Source organism: Garra rufa, chromosome 2 (genome assembly GCF_049309525.1).
Source record: "Garra rufa chromosome 2, GarRuf1.0, whole genome shotgun sequence".
Classification (NCBI taxonomy): domain Eukaryota; kingdom Metazoa; phylum Chordata; class Actinopteri; order Cypriniformes; family Cyprinidae; genus Garra; species Garra rufa.
This window is the reverse complement of record NC_133362.1, coordinates 53,768,654-53,783,605: the sequence shown is the minus strand read 5'-3', so window position 1 is coordinate 53,783,605 and position 14,952 is coordinate 53,768,654. Positions and strand designations below refer to the sequence as shown.

General features: G+C 39.5%; 21 non-coding genes across 21 annotated transcripts; all 21 read left to right on the top strand.

The window, feature by feature from the left end:
* Positions 1-435: 435 nt before the first annotated feature.
* Positions 436-545, top strand: trnal-caa (transfer RNA leucine (anticodon CAA)). Its single transcript has 2 exons — positions 436-473; positions 500-545. It is a non-coding gene; the product is annotated as a tRNA-Leu (tRNA).
* A 166-nt stretch (positions 546-711) lies between these two features.
* Positions 712-822, top strand: trnal-caa (transfer RNA leucine (anticodon CAA)). Its single transcript has 2 exons — positions 712-749; positions 777-822. It is a non-coding gene; the product is annotated as a tRNA-Leu (tRNA).
* A 175-nt stretch (positions 823-997) lies between these two features.
* trnal-caa (transfer RNA leucine (anticodon CAA)) lies at positions 998-1,107 on the top strand. Its single transcript has 2 exons — positions 998-1,035; positions 1,062-1,107. It is a non-coding gene; the product is annotated as a tRNA-Leu (tRNA).
* Positions 1,108-1,273: 166 nt separating this feature from the next.
* Positions 1,274-1,384, top strand: trnal-caa (transfer RNA leucine (anticodon CAA)). Its single transcript has 2 exons — positions 1,274-1,311; positions 1,339-1,384. It is a non-coding gene; the product is annotated as a tRNA-Leu (tRNA).
* A 166-nt stretch (positions 1,385-1,550) lies between these two features.
* trnal-caa (transfer RNA leucine (anticodon CAA)) lies at positions 1,551-1,660 on the top strand. The gene is made up of 2 exons: positions 1,551-1,588; positions 1,615-1,660. It is a non-coding gene; the product is annotated as a tRNA-Leu (tRNA).
* A 276-nt stretch (positions 1,661-1,936) lies between these two features.
* Positions 1,937-2,046, top strand: trnal-cag (transfer RNA leucine (anticodon CAG)). The gene is made up of 2 exons: positions 1,937-1,974; positions 2,001-2,046. It is a non-coding gene; the product is annotated as a tRNA-Leu (tRNA).
* Positions 2,047-2,212: 166 nt separating this feature from the next.
* Positions 2,213-2,322, top strand: trnal-caa (transfer RNA leucine (anticodon CAA)). The gene is made up of 2 exons: positions 2,213-2,250; positions 2,277-2,322. It is a non-coding gene; the product is annotated as a tRNA-Leu (tRNA).
* A 175-nt stretch (positions 2,323-2,497) lies between these two features.
* Positions 2,498-2,607, top strand: trnal-cag (transfer RNA leucine (anticodon CAG)). The gene is made up of 2 exons: positions 2,498-2,535; positions 2,562-2,607. It is a non-coding gene; the product is annotated as a tRNA-Leu (tRNA).
* Positions 2,608-2,782: 175 nt separating this feature from the next.
* Positions 2,783-2,892, top strand: trnal-caa (transfer RNA leucine (anticodon CAA)). The gene is made up of 2 exons: positions 2,783-2,820; positions 2,847-2,892. It is a non-coding gene; the product is annotated as a tRNA-Leu (tRNA).
* Positions 2,893-3,168: 276 nt separating this feature from the next.
* On the top strand, positions 3,169-3,278 carry trnal-cag (transfer RNA leucine (anticodon CAG)). Its single transcript has 2 exons — positions 3,169-3,206; positions 3,233-3,278. It is a non-coding gene; the product is annotated as a tRNA-Leu (tRNA).
* A 166-nt stretch (positions 3,279-3,444) lies between these two features.
* On the top strand, positions 3,445-3,554 carry trnal-caa (transfer RNA leucine (anticodon CAA)). The gene is made up of 2 exons: positions 3,445-3,482; positions 3,509-3,554. It is a non-coding gene; the product is annotated as a tRNA-Leu (tRNA).
* Positions 3,555-3,729: 175 nt separating this feature from the next.
* Positions 3,730-3,839, top strand: trnal-caa (transfer RNA leucine (anticodon CAA)). The gene is made up of 2 exons: positions 3,730-3,767; positions 3,794-3,839. It is a non-coding gene; the product is annotated as a tRNA-Leu (tRNA).
* Positions 3,840-4,014: 175 nt separating this feature from the next.
* On the top strand, positions 4,015-4,125 carry trnal-caa (transfer RNA leucine (anticodon CAA)). The gene is made up of 2 exons: positions 4,015-4,052; positions 4,080-4,125. It is a non-coding gene; the product is annotated as a tRNA-Leu (tRNA).
* A 276-nt stretch (positions 4,126-4,401) lies between these two features.
* trnal-caa (transfer RNA leucine (anticodon CAA)) lies at positions 4,402-4,511 on the top strand. The gene is made up of 2 exons: positions 4,402-4,439; positions 4,466-4,511. It is a non-coding gene; the product is annotated as a tRNA-Leu (tRNA).
* A 6,467-nt stretch (positions 4,512-10,978) lies between these two features.
* On the top strand, positions 10,979-11,089 carry trnal-caa (transfer RNA leucine (anticodon CAA)). The gene is made up of 2 exons: positions 10,979-11,016; positions 11,044-11,089. It is a non-coding gene; the product is annotated as a tRNA-Leu (tRNA).
* Positions 11,090-11,255: 166 nt separating this feature from the next.
* trnal-caa (transfer RNA leucine (anticodon CAA)) lies at positions 11,256-11,365 on the top strand. The gene is made up of 2 exons: positions 11,256-11,293; positions 11,320-11,365. It is a non-coding gene; the product is annotated as a tRNA-Leu (tRNA).
* Positions 11,366-11,806: 441 nt separating this feature from the next.
* trnal-caa (transfer RNA leucine (anticodon CAA)) lies at positions 11,807-11,917 on the top strand. The gene is made up of 2 exons: positions 11,807-11,844; positions 11,872-11,917. It is a non-coding gene; the product is annotated as a tRNA-Leu (tRNA).
* Positions 11,918-12,092: 175 nt separating this feature from the next.
* Positions 12,093-12,203, top strand: trnal-caa (transfer RNA leucine (anticodon CAA)). The gene is made up of 2 exons: positions 12,093-12,130; positions 12,158-12,203. It is a non-coding gene; the product is annotated as a tRNA-Leu (tRNA).
* Positions 12,204-13,646: 1,443 nt separating this feature from the next.
* trnal-caa (transfer RNA leucine (anticodon CAA)) lies at positions 13,647-13,757 on the top strand. The gene is made up of 2 exons: positions 13,647-13,684; positions 13,712-13,757. It is a non-coding gene; the product is annotated as a tRNA-Leu (tRNA).
* A 175-nt stretch (positions 13,758-13,932) lies between these two features.
* Positions 13,933-14,043, top strand: trnal-caa (transfer RNA leucine (anticodon CAA)). The gene is made up of 2 exons: positions 13,933-13,970; positions 13,998-14,043. It is a non-coding gene; the product is annotated as a tRNA-Leu (tRNA).
* A 276-nt stretch (positions 14,044-14,319) lies between these two features.
* Positions 14,320-14,430, top strand: trnal-caa (transfer RNA leucine (anticodon CAA)). The gene is made up of 2 exons: positions 14,320-14,357; positions 14,385-14,430. It is a non-coding gene; the product is annotated as a tRNA-Leu (tRNA).
* The last annotated feature ends 522 nt before the right edge of the window (positions 14,431-14,952 follow it).

The window sequence follows — 14,952 nt, the reverse complement described above, 5'->3', positions numbered from 1 at the left end:
TTTTCAGAAGCCCGAAAAAATGACATCTACGACTTAAGCAATATAGAATATGTTCTCAGATTTTAAATGTGGCAAATATCTATCACTTGACGAAAACTCAGACTTTTGGATTCCCATTAGTTTATTAATTGCGCCGATACTTACAGCACAGATGTTGTTCTGTCAGGATGGCCGAGCGATCTAAGGCGACAGACTCAAGAGTTTCAACCTTCTCAAATACTGAGGCTTCTTGTCTCCAAATGGAGGCGTGGGTTCAAATCCCTCTTCTGACAACTATTTTTCAGGAGCCCGAAAAAATGTCTAAAATGACTTAAGCAATATAGAATATGTTCTCAGATTTTAAATAGGTCAAATACTGTATCTATCACTTGATGAAAGCTCAGACTTTTGGATTCCCATTAGTTTATTAATTGCACCGATACTTACAGCACAGCTGTCAGGATGGCCGAGCGGTCTAAGGCGCCAGACTCAAGGTTTCAACCTTCTCAAATACTGAGGCTTCTGGTCTCCGAATGGAGGCGTGGGTTCAAGTCCCTCTTCTGACAACTATTTTTCAGGAGCCCGAAAAAATGTCAAAAATGACTTAAGCAATATAGAATATGTTCTAAGATTTTAAATAGGGCAAATATCTATCACTTGACGAAAGCTCAGACTTTTGGATTCCCATTAGTTTATTAATTGCACCGATAATTACAGCACAGCTGTCGTACTGTCAGGATGGCCGAGTGGTCCAAGGCGCCAGACTCAAGGGTTTCGACCTTCTCAAATACTGAGGCTTCTGGTCTCCGATTGGAGGCGTGGGTTCAAATCCCACTTCTGACAACATCTTTTCAGAAGCCTGAAAAAATTCCATATATCCTTATATGTCACTTAAGCAATATAGCATGTGTTTCAGATATTAAATATTGCTAATATCTGTCACTTGACAAAAGCTCAGACTTTTGGATTCCCATTAGTTTATTAATTGCAACGATACTTACAGCGCAGCTGTCATACTGTCAGGGTGGCTGAGCGGTCTAAGGCGCCAGATTCAAGGTTTCAACCTTCTCAAATACTGAGGCTTCTGGTCTCCGAATGGAGGCGTAGGTTCAAATCCCACTTCTGACAACTATTTTTCAGGAGCCCAAAAAAATGTCATAAATGACTTAAGCAATATAGAATATGTTCTTAGATTTTAAATATGGCAAATATCTATCACTTGACGAAAGCTCATACTTTTGGATTCCCATTAGTTTATTAATTGCGCCGATACTTACAGCACAGCTGTAGTACTGTCAGGATGGCCGAGCGGTCTAAGGCGCCAGACTCAAGGGTTTCAACCTTCTCAAATGCTGAGACTTCTGGTCTCCGAATGGAGGCGTGGGTTCAAATCCCACTTCTGACAACTATTTTTCAGGAGCCCGAAAAAATGTCATAAATGACTTAAGCAATATAGAATATGTTCTTAGATATTAAATATGGCAAATATCTGTCACTTGATGAAAGCTCAGACTTTTGAATTCCCATTAGTTTATTAATTGCACCGATACTTACAGCACAGCTGTCATACTGTCAGGATGGCCGAGCGGTCTAAGGCGCCAAACTCAAGGTTTCAACCTTCTCAAATACTGAGGCTTCTGGTCTCCGAATGGAGGCGTGGGTTCAAATCCCACTTCTGACAATAACTTTTCAGAAGCCCGAAAAAATGACATCTACGACTTAAGCAATATAGAATATGTTCTCAGATTTTAAATGTGGCAAATATCTATCACTTGACGAAAACTCAGACTTTTGGATTCCCATTAGTTTATTAATTGTGCCGATACTTACACTATAGTTGTCGTTCTGGTCTCAGATTTTAAATGTGGCAAATATCTATCACTTGATGAAAACTCAGACTTTTGGATTCCCATTAGTTTATTAATTGCACCGATACTTACAGTACAGCTGTTGTACTGTCAGGATGGCCAAGCGGTCTAAGGCGCCAGACTCAGGGTTTCAACCTTCTCAAATACGGAGGTTTCTGGTCTCCGAATGGAGGCGTGGGTTCAAATCCCCCTTCTGACAACTATTTTTCAGGAGCCCGAAAAAATTTCATAAATGAATTAAGCAATATAGTATATGTTCTTAGATATTAAATATGGCAAATATCTGTCACTTGACGAAAGCTCATACTTTTGGATTCCCATTAGTTTATTAATTGCACCGATACTTACAGCACAGCTGTCGTATTGTCAGGATGGCCGAGCGGTCTAAGGCGCCAGACTCAAGGTTTCAACCTTCTCAAATATTGAGGCTTCTGGTCTCCGATTGGAGGCGTGGGTTCAAATCCCACTTCTGACAACAACTTTTCAGAAACCTGAAAAAATTCCATATATCCTTATATGTCACTTAAGCAATATAGCATGTGTTTCAGATATTAAATATGGCAAATATCTGTCACTTGACAAAAGCTCAGACTTTTGGATTCCCATTAGTTTATTAATTGCAACGATACTTACAGCGCAGCTGTCGTATTGTCAGGATGGCCGAGCGGTCTAAGGCGCCAGACTCAGGGTTTCAACCTTCTCAAATACTGAGGCTTCTGGTCTCCGATTGGAGGCGTGGGTTCAAATCCCACTTCTGACAACAACTTTCCAGAAACCTGAAAAAATTCCATATATCCTTATATGTCACTTAAGCAATATAGCATGTGTTTCAGATATTAAATATGGCAAATATCTGTCACTTGACTAAAGCTCACACTTTTGGATTCCCATTAGTTTATTTATTGCAACGATACTTACAGCGCAGCTGTCATACTGTCAGGATGGCCAAGCGGTCTAAGGCGCCAGACTCAAAGTTTCAACCTTCTCAAATACTGAGGCTTCTGGTCTCCGAATGGAGGCGTGGGTTCAAATGCCACTTCTGACAATAACTTTTCAGAAGCCCGAAAAAATGACATCTACGACTTAAGCAATATAGAATATGTTCTCAGATTTTAAATGTGGCAAATATCTATCACTTGACGAAAACTCAGACTTTTGGATTCCCATTAGTTTATTAATTGTGCCGATACTTACACTATAGTTGTCGTTCTGGTCTCAGATTTTAAATGTGGCAAATATCTATCACTTGATGAAAACTCAGACTTTTGGATTCCCATTAGTTTATTAATTGCACCGATACTTACAGTACAGCTGTTGTACTGTCAGGATGGCCGAGCGGTCTAAGGCGCCAGACTCAGGGTTTCAACCTTCTCAAATACTGAGGTTTCTGGTCTCCGAATGGAGGCGTGGGATCAAATCCCCCTTCTGACAACTATTTTTCAGGAGCCCGAAAAAATTTCATAAATGAATTAAGCAATATAGAATATGTTCTTAGATATTAAATATGGCAAATATCTGTCACTTGACGAAAGCTCAGACTTTTGGATTCCCATTAGTTTATTAATTGCACCGATACTTACAGCACAGCTGTCGTATTGTCAGGATGGCCGAGCGGTCTAAGGCGCCAGACTCAAGGTTTCAACTTTCTCAAATATTGAGGCTTCTGGTCTCCGATTGGAGGCGTGGGTTCAAATCCCACTTCTGACAACAACTTTTCAGAAACCTGAAAAAATTCCATATATCCTTATATGTCACTTAAGCAATATAGCATGTGTTTCAGATATTAAATATGGCAAATATCTGTCACTTGACAAAAGCTCAGACTTTTGGATTCCCATTAGTTTATTAATTGCAACGATACTTACAGCGCAGCTGTCGTATTGTCAGGATGGCCGAGCGGTCTAAGGCGCCAGACTCAAGGTTTCAACCTTCTCAAATACTGAGGCTTCTGGTCTCCGATTGGAGGCGTGGGTTCAAATCCCACTTCTGACAACAACTTTTCAGAAGCCTGAAAAAATTCCATATATCCTTATATGTCACTTAAGCAATATAGCATGTGTTTCAGATATTAAATATGGCAAATATCTGTCACTTGACTAAAGCTCAGACTTTTGGATTCCCATTAGTTTATTTATTGCAACGATACTTACAGCGCAGCTGTCGTATTGTCAGGATGGCCGAGCGGTCTAAGGCGCCAGACTCAAGGGTTTCAACCTTCTCAAATACTGAGGCTTCTGGTCTCCGAATGGAGGCTTGGGTTCAAATCCCACTTTTGACAATAACTTTTCAGAAGCCCGAAAAAATGACATCTACGACTTAAGCAATATAGAATATGTTCTCAGATTTTAAATGTGGCAAATATCTATCACTTGACGAAAACTCAGACTTTTGGATTCCCATTAGTTTATTAATTGTGCCGATACTTACACTATAGTTGTCGTTCTGGTCTCAGATTTTAAATGTGGCAAATATCTATCACTTGATGAAAACTCAGACTTTTGAATTCCCATTAGTTTATTAATTGCACCGATACTTACAGTACAGCTGTTGTACTGTCAGGATGGCCGAGCGGTCTAAGGCGCCAGACTCAAGGTTTCAACCTTCTCAAATATTGAGGCTTCTGGTCTCCGATTGGAGGCGTGGGTTCAAATCCCACTTCTGACAACAACTTTTCAGAAACCTGAAAAAATTCCATATATCCTTATATATCACTTAAGCAATATAGCATGTGTTTCAGATATTAAATATGGCAAATATCTGTCACTTGACTAAAGCTCAGACTTTTGGATTCCCATTAGTTTATTTATTGCAACGATACTTACAGCGCAGCTGTCGTATTGTCAGGATGGCCGAGCGGTCTAAGGCGCCAGACTCAAGGGTTTCAACCTTCTCAAATACTGAGGCTTCTGGTCTCCGAATGGAGGCTTGGGTTCATTTCCCACTTCTGACAATAACTTTTCAGAAGCCCGAAAAAATGACATCTACGACTTAAGCAATATAGAATATGTTCTCAGATTTTAAATGTGGCAAATATCTATCACTTGACGAAAACTCAGACTTTTGGATTCCCATTAGTTTATTGATTGCGCCGATACTTACAGCACAGCTCTCGTACTGTCAGGGTGGCTGAGCGGTCTAAGGCGCCAGATTCAAGGTTTCAACCTTCTCAAATACTGAGGCTTCTGGGCCCGTATTCACAAAACATTTTATCTTAGCACTAAGAGTTCTCCTAAATAGCAGTAAAAGTTTTTAGCTAAGAGTTTTCTCTTAAAACCTATTAACAAAGCTGCTGAGACAAACTTTTACTAAGCAGTAGAGAGAAGTCTTAAGCTAAGAGTAAGGGGCGGGGTTGACCTCGTTACTATGGATGATGTCAGCATGCTCACTAACCATGCATACAGTGATTGGCTGTTAGGGGAGGGATCTCTGTCAGACATTTATTCATAGAAATATTGTAGTAAATGTTGTAAATGGTCTTATTCAAATAAAGTTTTAAAAAGTTAGTAAAAATGTTGCCACATTCAAAAATAATTTAAAATACAGGGCAAGTGTCACTTAATAAACAAGTGTTCAAATGATTGACAGCCTTTTACCTGTGTGCTTCTTATAAGAAACAATTAGCTGATATGCATGTAAACAGACTTTTTTAAAGAGCTTTTTATGCTTTTAATGACACAGAATAGCGGAGAACTAACACAAAATCATTGGGTGAAGAGAAGGGAGCGGGAGCAGCAAAATGTTTCGAGACAGGAATCGAACTCAGGGCGTTTTGAGCAGAGTTACGCTATATATGACGCACTAACCGCTAGGCTATCGGCGCCTACAGAAATGCCTTGTTTTCTATTCATGATAGAATAATCATGGCTGATAGCGAGATACGCAAACGTAAAACAAAACCAAACTGGATGCAAGAACAGCTGTTACTTCTTGCCCAACGTAGGATATAATCAAATGAAAATAACCTCCAAGACTAAAAAAAATTGTGTAGGAATATGTGTGCATATATATATATATATATACATGCAGAGTGTTTCTAAAACATTTAAGTTCCGAGGCGATCACCAGCAACAGCAATATTAGGAAGGTTAGGATTTGATCTTGTGATTTAAGCATGATTTAGGACGATTTATACTCGACGCGTTCTTCTGCACCGCAAGCCTGTGCTGCCTGCACGCGCACATCACCAAATTCTGGGCCCCTGTTCCTAAAAGATCTTAAGGATAAAAGTAGCCTATCTCATAACTTAGCGATTTAGGAGAAAATCTTAAAAATAATGCTTAAAACAATCCTAAATTTAGGACTCCTAATTTTTGCTCTAAGAGTATTTCACAAAACGTTTTAGCACTAAAACTAGCTCCTAAATCTGTGAAATGTTAAGAAGAGTGGAGAGGACTCCTAAATCACTAAGATCAAGTCATAAAACTATCCTAAAAATGGCTGTTGCTGGCAATCTACCTCGGAACAGAAACATTTTAGAAACATTTGACGATAATGACCTTTTAAAAAGGTATCGTCTTAATCGCGAAGGTATTATGACTGTTGTGGAACTTGTCAGGGATGTAGTCACTTCACCAACAAACAGAAATAATCCAATAACGCCACAGATTAAGGTTTTGACAACGCTACGATACCTGGCCACAGGTAAAATGCAGCTATGCAGTGCAGATGAATTAGGAATTTCTCAGCCATCCGTCAGCAGAATATTGCATCAAACTATAAATGCCCTCTGTCGACCTCACATCATCCGTCAATTTATAAACTTTCCTCTTGACATTCGCCAACTACACAGAAACAAAGCCCAATTCATGGCCATAGCTGGATTACCAGGTGTAGTTGGTGCTATAGATGGGACACATGTCCGAATCATTGCACCATCAGAAGATGAGCACGCATTTGTAAACAGGAAAAAATTTCACAGCATTAACACACAGGTGGTTTTTGATGCCAGTTACAATATTCTGGACATTGTCGCCAAGTGGCCAGGTGCAACACACGACTCCCGGATCCTACAAGAGAGTGGCTTGAGGCTTCTGTTTGAGAGGCATCATGTCCCACCTGGATGTCACTTGGTGGGGGACAGTGGCTATCCATGCAGGACATGGCTTCTTACGCCTTACATCCACCCACAACCAGGACCACAGTTGAATTACAACAGGTAAGCTAACAAAATGCTTGCTTTATATTCAGTGGTGTTAGTGGTGCCTGCAGAAGTGGGTATATGCATAATTGATCCCCCCACAATAAATTATTCACTTGTTTAAGAAATTTATGGTTGAAAAACCTGCTTATTTTAATTTTTACGGTATTGGTTTTGTTATAATGTACTACTAATCAATAATCTCCACTCTACGCGCCTCCCCTGACACAACTGGCAGCATCTGGGCTGGAGGAGTAGCGGGCGCATCAGGCGCAATCATCAAACATATTTTAAAGGACTGTTTCACTGTCTTTACTGGGTTTTTTAAGGGAACATTTACATTTATTCACATGTGATTTGTTATTCATGTAGTGAATTTGGCTAATGCGCGACACTACTGAATGATGCGCATCAGGGGATTTAGAAGTGGGTATACGCAAAACCGACTGATAAAGAAGTGCACTACAACACTGGTTGTTTTGGTAACAAAAACACTTAAATAAAAAAATAAAAATAAACAAAATTACACAGACAACATATGTTCAGCGGTTTTAAACCTTTCGATCAGTATTCACTGTCTCACTCAAGACGTTATATATGTTTTAGAGCCCATAAGAAAACTCGCAGTGTTGTGGAAAGGGGCATTGGACAGATGAAACGTCGGTTTCATGTCCTACATGGGGAAATCCGGCTAACACCAGAGAAAGCGAGCAGGATCATCACTGTCTGTGCCATTCTGCATAACCTGTGCAAGCAACAAAATATTCCACAGCCAGAGGAAAATGAAGAGGATGATGATGATGATGATGATTCTGCTGCTGCTGAAGAAGGCAGAGTGGTTGTTCACATGCTACAAAGTGGACTGGCATACAGGGACCACTTCGTCAATACACACTTTGGGTAAACCATCACAACAACAGTATCACAGACTAGCAGAGTAATGTCACTTCTCTGCTTAAATACAGACCTTGAATTACCAGGCTATAATAAGTACTTAAATGACACATTTTATTTTAGCTTCATCTTGAATCTACAAAAAAATAAGTCACAAAACAAGTTATGATTTTAATGTTTTTATTCAAGAGATTGTCTCTCTTTAAGCATGTTCAGTTTCTGAGAATAGTACTTCTCTTGTAAGTGGAGAAGCCTCTCCTGTGTGTCAAGGAGCCTGTGCTGTTTTTTTAATAAACTAATTTCAAGTTTCAATTTCTGTTCCAACAGAGATGCTGTTGGAGCAGCAGCACCACCACCACCAGTTGCTGCAGGACTGGCAGGAGCAGAGCCTGGAGAAAGGGCAGGAAGATCTGGGGCAGTGGGGGCAGGAGCATTGCCATAATTGCCAGATGAAGTGTTTGCCCTAAAAAAAAGAGAGAGAGAGAGAGTTTTGGCATCTTATTTTGAGTACCCTATGTTGTGAGACATTTATAAAATCATTATTATGATTATTATTTTTTGTAAGTCATTGTAATTATGTGATTCTTAATTGATTTATAAAAATGACAATCATTAATGGAAGCTGTGAATAATTGAGGCAAATGTTTACATTAAAAAAACAAACAAATAAACACTTACTCCTCAAGTTCATTCAGCAATTGCATTGCTGGGTCAATACATCCCTCCAGCCCTGTTATGCTGGTGTCTGAGTGCCCAAGGACACTGTACACCATGGAGGCAACAGGTGATAAAGCCTTGGGTGCTGAGCCACCTCCTTATGAATACAATAAATATTTTAATTAGGCTATAGATTTAATCTGCAATAGCATAACAAGGTTACATGAAAACATTATGGTCATCTTGAAAATAATGCACTTTTACCTGTAGCAGTTGTTTGTCGCTTGAATTCTGCAATCTCTGCCCTGGCCTGACTTTGCAAAGAATACCAGCGCTTTTCACAGTCATCTTTGCTTCTGGACAAAAGTGGGAAAGCTGCATTTATTTGCAAACATATATTTTCCCACACATCCTTTTTAGTTTTGGAGGTTATCCCGGCTCCAAATTTTCCCTTGATTACACCCTTGTGTTCATGAACAAGTTGGGCAAGAAGTAAGAGCTGTTCTTGCGTCCAGTTTGGTTTTCTCTTACGTTTACATGCCTTACTATCAGCCATGATTATTCTACCCTGTTAATTAAAAGGCTGTTTATATACATATCCACTGATTGTACATGAGGAGCACACATGTAAGAGGCTGACAATTAGCTGAACATATAATTGTTTAATTAGTGACTTAGCCTGCGTTTTAAAATCTTTATTTGCATATGGCAATATTTGTTATTTTAAAACCTTTATTTGAATACGGCAACGTAATATTGCACTTTAATATTTCTATGAATAAATGTCTGACAGAGACACTTTCCCTTTCAGCCAATCATTGTGTGCATAGTTAGTTAACATGCTGACATCATCCATAGTAACAAGGTCAACCCCGCCCCTTACTCTTAGCTTAGGTCTTCTCTCTGTTCCTTAGTAAAAGTTTGTCTCAGCAGCTTTGTGAATAGGTTTTAAGAGAAAACTCTTAGCTAAAAACTTTTACTGGCATTTAGGAGAACTTGTAGTGGTAAGATAAAAAGTTTTATGGTTGCAGGCTCTGACTATACGTGTGTGTGTGTGTATATATATAGAGAGAGAGCATACATACATACATACATACATACATACATGTAAATATATATATATGAACACTCTAAAGCAAGATTTACATTTAAGAAAAAAAGTCTGTGCATTCATAAATGTTTAATAATAAACTTTAGCTAAGTATTAATTTATTAAGTATTAAGCTGAGTGTCGTCTTTATGTCTTGTGCTGTACATCTTCCCCAAATAACGTGTAATCTCCAGTGGCGCAGATGATAAATCGTGTATTCGTCTGTTTTCAATGCGATCGATACAGGTTCGAATCCGCCAGTTGAGTACCTTTTTTTCTCCCTTTTCAAATTTCAAATCAAAGCGGAAAATAATTTATTTTCAATAAAAATAAAGGAAATAATCGAAAAGTTGAAAATAAAGTATCAGTTAGGGTTGGCTTATTGTCCCAATATTTAATAATTTGAATTAAAACTATAATTTACACTCAATACTTTTATTCTACTACTTGATACTTGCTTCTATTTGCAATAAATATTATTATAAATAGCAGAAAATCCTGCTATTTTAACAAAGTGTAAATACTCAAATAAATACACAATGCAAATAGCCGCTGCTTTTACAAATGTAACCCTGCTAGGTTCCCATTAATTGGCATGGAAAAAATGTTGGGAAATCTGAGGATATTAGGAGAGTTAATCAACCTTAATAAATTGACATGTGTTTACACCACAAAACTAATGTAAAACACTAGCACAAGCAATTATGAAAAATATTTTATTATCAGTCTAACACAGTAAAACCAACACAAGTGTTCAAATGTAATTTCACAAACTTTCTTGCAAAAGTCCAACGCTGGTGGCGATTTCTGTTCAAGAGTTATTTGCAGTATCTCTATAATCACGCATTGATGGATCATAGAGATGTCTGTACAGACGTACCCATTCAGTCAAAAACGCCGCGATGACGTCACTTTTGCCGCGCATCCAAACAAATTAGCAGGCGCGTCTTGTATAAATCAACTTTTACGTTTCACATATTTAGGAGCTAGTTTTAATGCTAAAACGCTTTGTGAAATACTCTTAGAGCAAAAATTTAGGAGTCCTAAATTTAGGACTGACACGCCCATTATTTTTAAGATTTTCTCCTAAATCGGCAAGTTATGAGCTACTTTTAGCCTTAAGATGTTTTGTGAATACGGGCCCTGGTCTCCGAATATAGGCGTAGGTTCAAATCCCACTTCTGACAACTATTTTTCAGGAGCCCAAAAAAATGTCATAAATGACTTAAGCAATATAGAATATGTTCTTAGATTTTAAATATGGCAAATATCTATCACTTGACGAAAGCTCATACTTTTGGATTCCCATTAGTTTATTAATTGCACCGATACTTACAGCACAGCTGTAGTACTGTCAGGATGGCCGAGCGGTCTAAGGCGCCAGACTCAAGGATTTCAACCTTCTCAAATGCTGAGACTTCTGGTCTCCGAATGGAGGCGTTGGTTCAAATCCCACTTCTGACAACTATTTTTCAGGAGCCCGAAAAAATGTCATAAATGACTTAAGCAATATAGAATATGTTCTTAGATATTAAATATGGCAAATATCTGTCACTTGATGAAAGCTCAGACTTTTGAATTCCCATTAGTTTATTAATTGCACCGATACTTACAGCGCAGCCGTCATTCTGTCAGGATGGCCGAGCGGTCTAAGGCGCCAGACTCAAGGTTTCAACCTTCTCAAATACTGAGGCTTCTGGTCTCCGAATGGAGGCGTGGGTTCAAATCCCACTTCTGACAATACTTTTCAGAAGCCCGAAAAAATGACATCTACGACTTAAGCAATATAGAATATGTTCTTAGATTTTAAATATGGCAAATATCTATCACTTGAAGAAAGCTCAGACTTTTGAATTCCCATTAGTTTATTAATTGCACCGATACTTACAGCGCAGCTGTCATACTGTCAGGATGGCCGAGCGGTCTAAGGCGCCAGACTCAAGGTTTCAACCTTCTCAAATACTGAGGCTTCTGGTCTCCGAAAGGAGGCGTAGATTCAAATCCCACTTCTGACAACTATTTTTCAGGAGCCCGAAAAAATGTCATAAATGACTTAAGCAACATAGAATATGTTCTTAGATATTAAATATGGCAAATATCTGTCACTTGACGAAAGCTCAAACTTTTGGATTCCCATTAGTTTATTAATTGCACCGATACTTACAGCACAGCTGTCGTGCTGTCAGGATGGCCGAGTGGTCCAAGGCGCCAGACTCAAGGGTTTCGACCTTCTCAAACACTGAGGCCTCTGGTCTCCGATTGGAGGCGTGGGTTCAAATCCCACTTCTAACAACAACTTTTCAGAAGCCTGAAAAAATTCCATATATCCTTATATGTCACTTAAGCAATATAGCATGTGTTTCAGATATTAAATATGGCAAATATCTGTCACTTGACAAAACCTCACACTTTTGGATTCCCATTAGTTTATTAATTGCAACGATACTTACAGCGCAGCTGTCGTATTGTCAGGATGGCCGAGCGGTCTAAGGCGCCAGACTCAAGGGTTTCAACCTTCTCAAATACTGAGACTTCTGGTCTCCGAATGGAGGCGTGGGTTCAAATCCCACTTCTGACAACTATTTTTCAGGAGCCCAAAAAAATGTCATAAATGACTTAAGCAATATAGAATATGTTCTTAGATATTAAATATGGCAAAAATCTGTCACTTGACGAAAGCTCAGACTTTTGGATTCCCATTAGTTTATTAATTGCACCGATACTTACAGCACAGCTGTCGTACTGTCAGGATGGCTGAGTGGTCTAAAGCCGAGTTCAGACTGCACGATTTTCAAAGCAATCGCGTCACAGATGTTTTCACACTGCATGACTATCTGGGGTTGCATTCTGTCGCTGCTGTGTTCACACTGCACGATGGATCGGAGACAGGGGGTTTCACACTGCATGACTTTACAATAGGAAGAATCGCCGACAACTTTGTCCCGGTCCGCGAACTACGTCTCACAACCAAACACACGCGAAATGTGACATGGAAACAACGTGAGGTCAGGCGTGCAAGTTCTCACATGAGACTGGTATTATTATAAAAAATGGTAGCCCGCAAAAAGCTTGTCATACAAATAGCATGTGCACTCATTTGCAGCGAAAAGAAAAGAAGCCGAAGCTATTCTTGTTGATACTGTGATCTATACCTTCATAACTCCTCCCCCAACTTTCCGCTGGCCTGGATGTTGCTGTCTCATTGGCTGTAGGTAATCCCTGATGTGATTTTCAGTCAGATCACCTTTCACATGACATTATTTTGAATCGCCGACAGGTCCAGATATTTAGCATGCCAAATATCTCACGGTTGTCGGCGACACGTCGGCGATTCTCTCAGATCGCATCTTTGATAGTTCACACTGTGTGATTGTCACTCACGTGAACGAGCACCGATTTGCCTGTGATTTCGGGAATTTGTCGGCGATTTCTCAAAACCTGTCAGCGAGTCAAAATGGGGGCTAAAATCATGCAGTCTGAACTAGGCTTAAGGCGCCAGACTCAAGAGTTTCAACCTTTTCAAATACTGAGGCTTCTGGTCTCCGAATGGAGGCGTGGGTTCAAATCCCACTTCTGACAATAACTTTTCAGAAGCCCGAAAAAATGACATCTACGACTTAAGCAATATAGAATATGTTCTCAGATTTTAAATGTGGCAAATATCTATCACTTGACGAAACTCAGACTTTTGGATTCCCATTAGTTTATTAATTGCATTGATACTTACAGTACAGCTGATGTACTGTCAGGATGGCCGAGCGGTCTAAGGCACCAGACTCAAGGGTTTCAACCTTCTCAAATACTAAAGCTTCTGGTCTCCGAATGGAGGCGTGGGTTCACATCCCTCTTCTGACAACTGTTTTTCAGGAGCCCGAAAAAATGTCAAAAATGACTTAAGCAATATAGAATATGTTCTAAGATTTTAAATAGGGCAAATATCTATCACTTGACGAAAGCTCAGACTTTTGAATTCCCATTAGTTTATTAATTGCACCGATACTTACAGCGCAGCTGTCATACTGTCAGGATGGCCGAGCGGTCTAAGGCGCCAGACTCAAGGGTTTCAACCTTCTCAAATACTGAGGCTTCTGGTCTCTGATTGGAGACGTGGGTTCAAGGCCCACTTCTGACAACAACTTTTCAGAAGCCTGAAAAAATTCCATTTATCCTTACATGTCACTTAAGCAACATAGCATGTGTTTCAGATATTAAATATGGCAAATATCTATCACTTGACAAAAGCTCAAACTTTTGGATTCCCATTAGTTTATTAATTGCACCGATACTTACAGCGCAGCTGTCATACTGTCAGGATGGCCGAGCGGTCTAAGGCGCCAGACTCAAGGGTTTCAACCTTCTCAAATACTGAGGCTTCTGGTCTCCGAATGGAGGCGTGGGTTCAAATCCCACTTCTGACAATAACTTTTCAGAAGCCCGAAAAAATGACATCTACGACTTAAGCAATATAGAATATGTTCTCAGATTTTAAATGTGGCAAATATCTATCACTTGACGAAAACTCAGACTTTTGGATTCCCATTAGTTTATTAATTGCGCCGATACTTACAGCATAGTTGACGTTCTGGTCTCAGATTTTAAATGTGGCAAATATATATCACTTGATGAAAACTCAGACTTTTGGATTCCCATTAGTTTATTAATTGCACCGATACTTACAGCACCGCTGTCGTACTGTCAGGATGGCCGAGCGGTCTAAGGCGCCAGACTCAAGGGTTTCAACCTTCTCAAATACTGAGACTTCTGGTCTCCGAATGGAGTCGTGGGTTCAAATCCCACTTATGACACCTGTTTTTCAGGAGCCTGAAAAAATGTCATAAATGACTTAAGCAATATAGAATATGTTCTTAGATATTAAATATGGCAAATATCTGTCACTTGACGAATGCTCACGCTTTTGGATTCCCATTAGTTTATTAATTGCGCTAATACTTACAGCACAGATGTTGTTCTGTCAGGATGGCCGAGCAATCTAAGGCGACAGACTCAAGAGTTTCAACCTTCTCAAATACTGAGGCTTCTGGTCTCCGAATGGAGGCGTGGGTTCAAATCCCTCTTCTGACAACCATTTTTCAGGAGCCCGAAAAAATGTCAAAAATGACTTAAGCAATATAGAATATGTTCTCAGATTTTAAATAGGGCAAATACTGTATCTATCACTTGACGAAAGCTCAGACTTTTGGATTCCCATTAGTTTATTAATTGCACCGATACTTACAGCACAGCTGTCGTGCTGTCAGGGTGGCCGAGCAGTCTAAGGCGCCAGACTCAAGGTTTCAACCTTCTCAAATACTGAGGCTTCTGGTCTC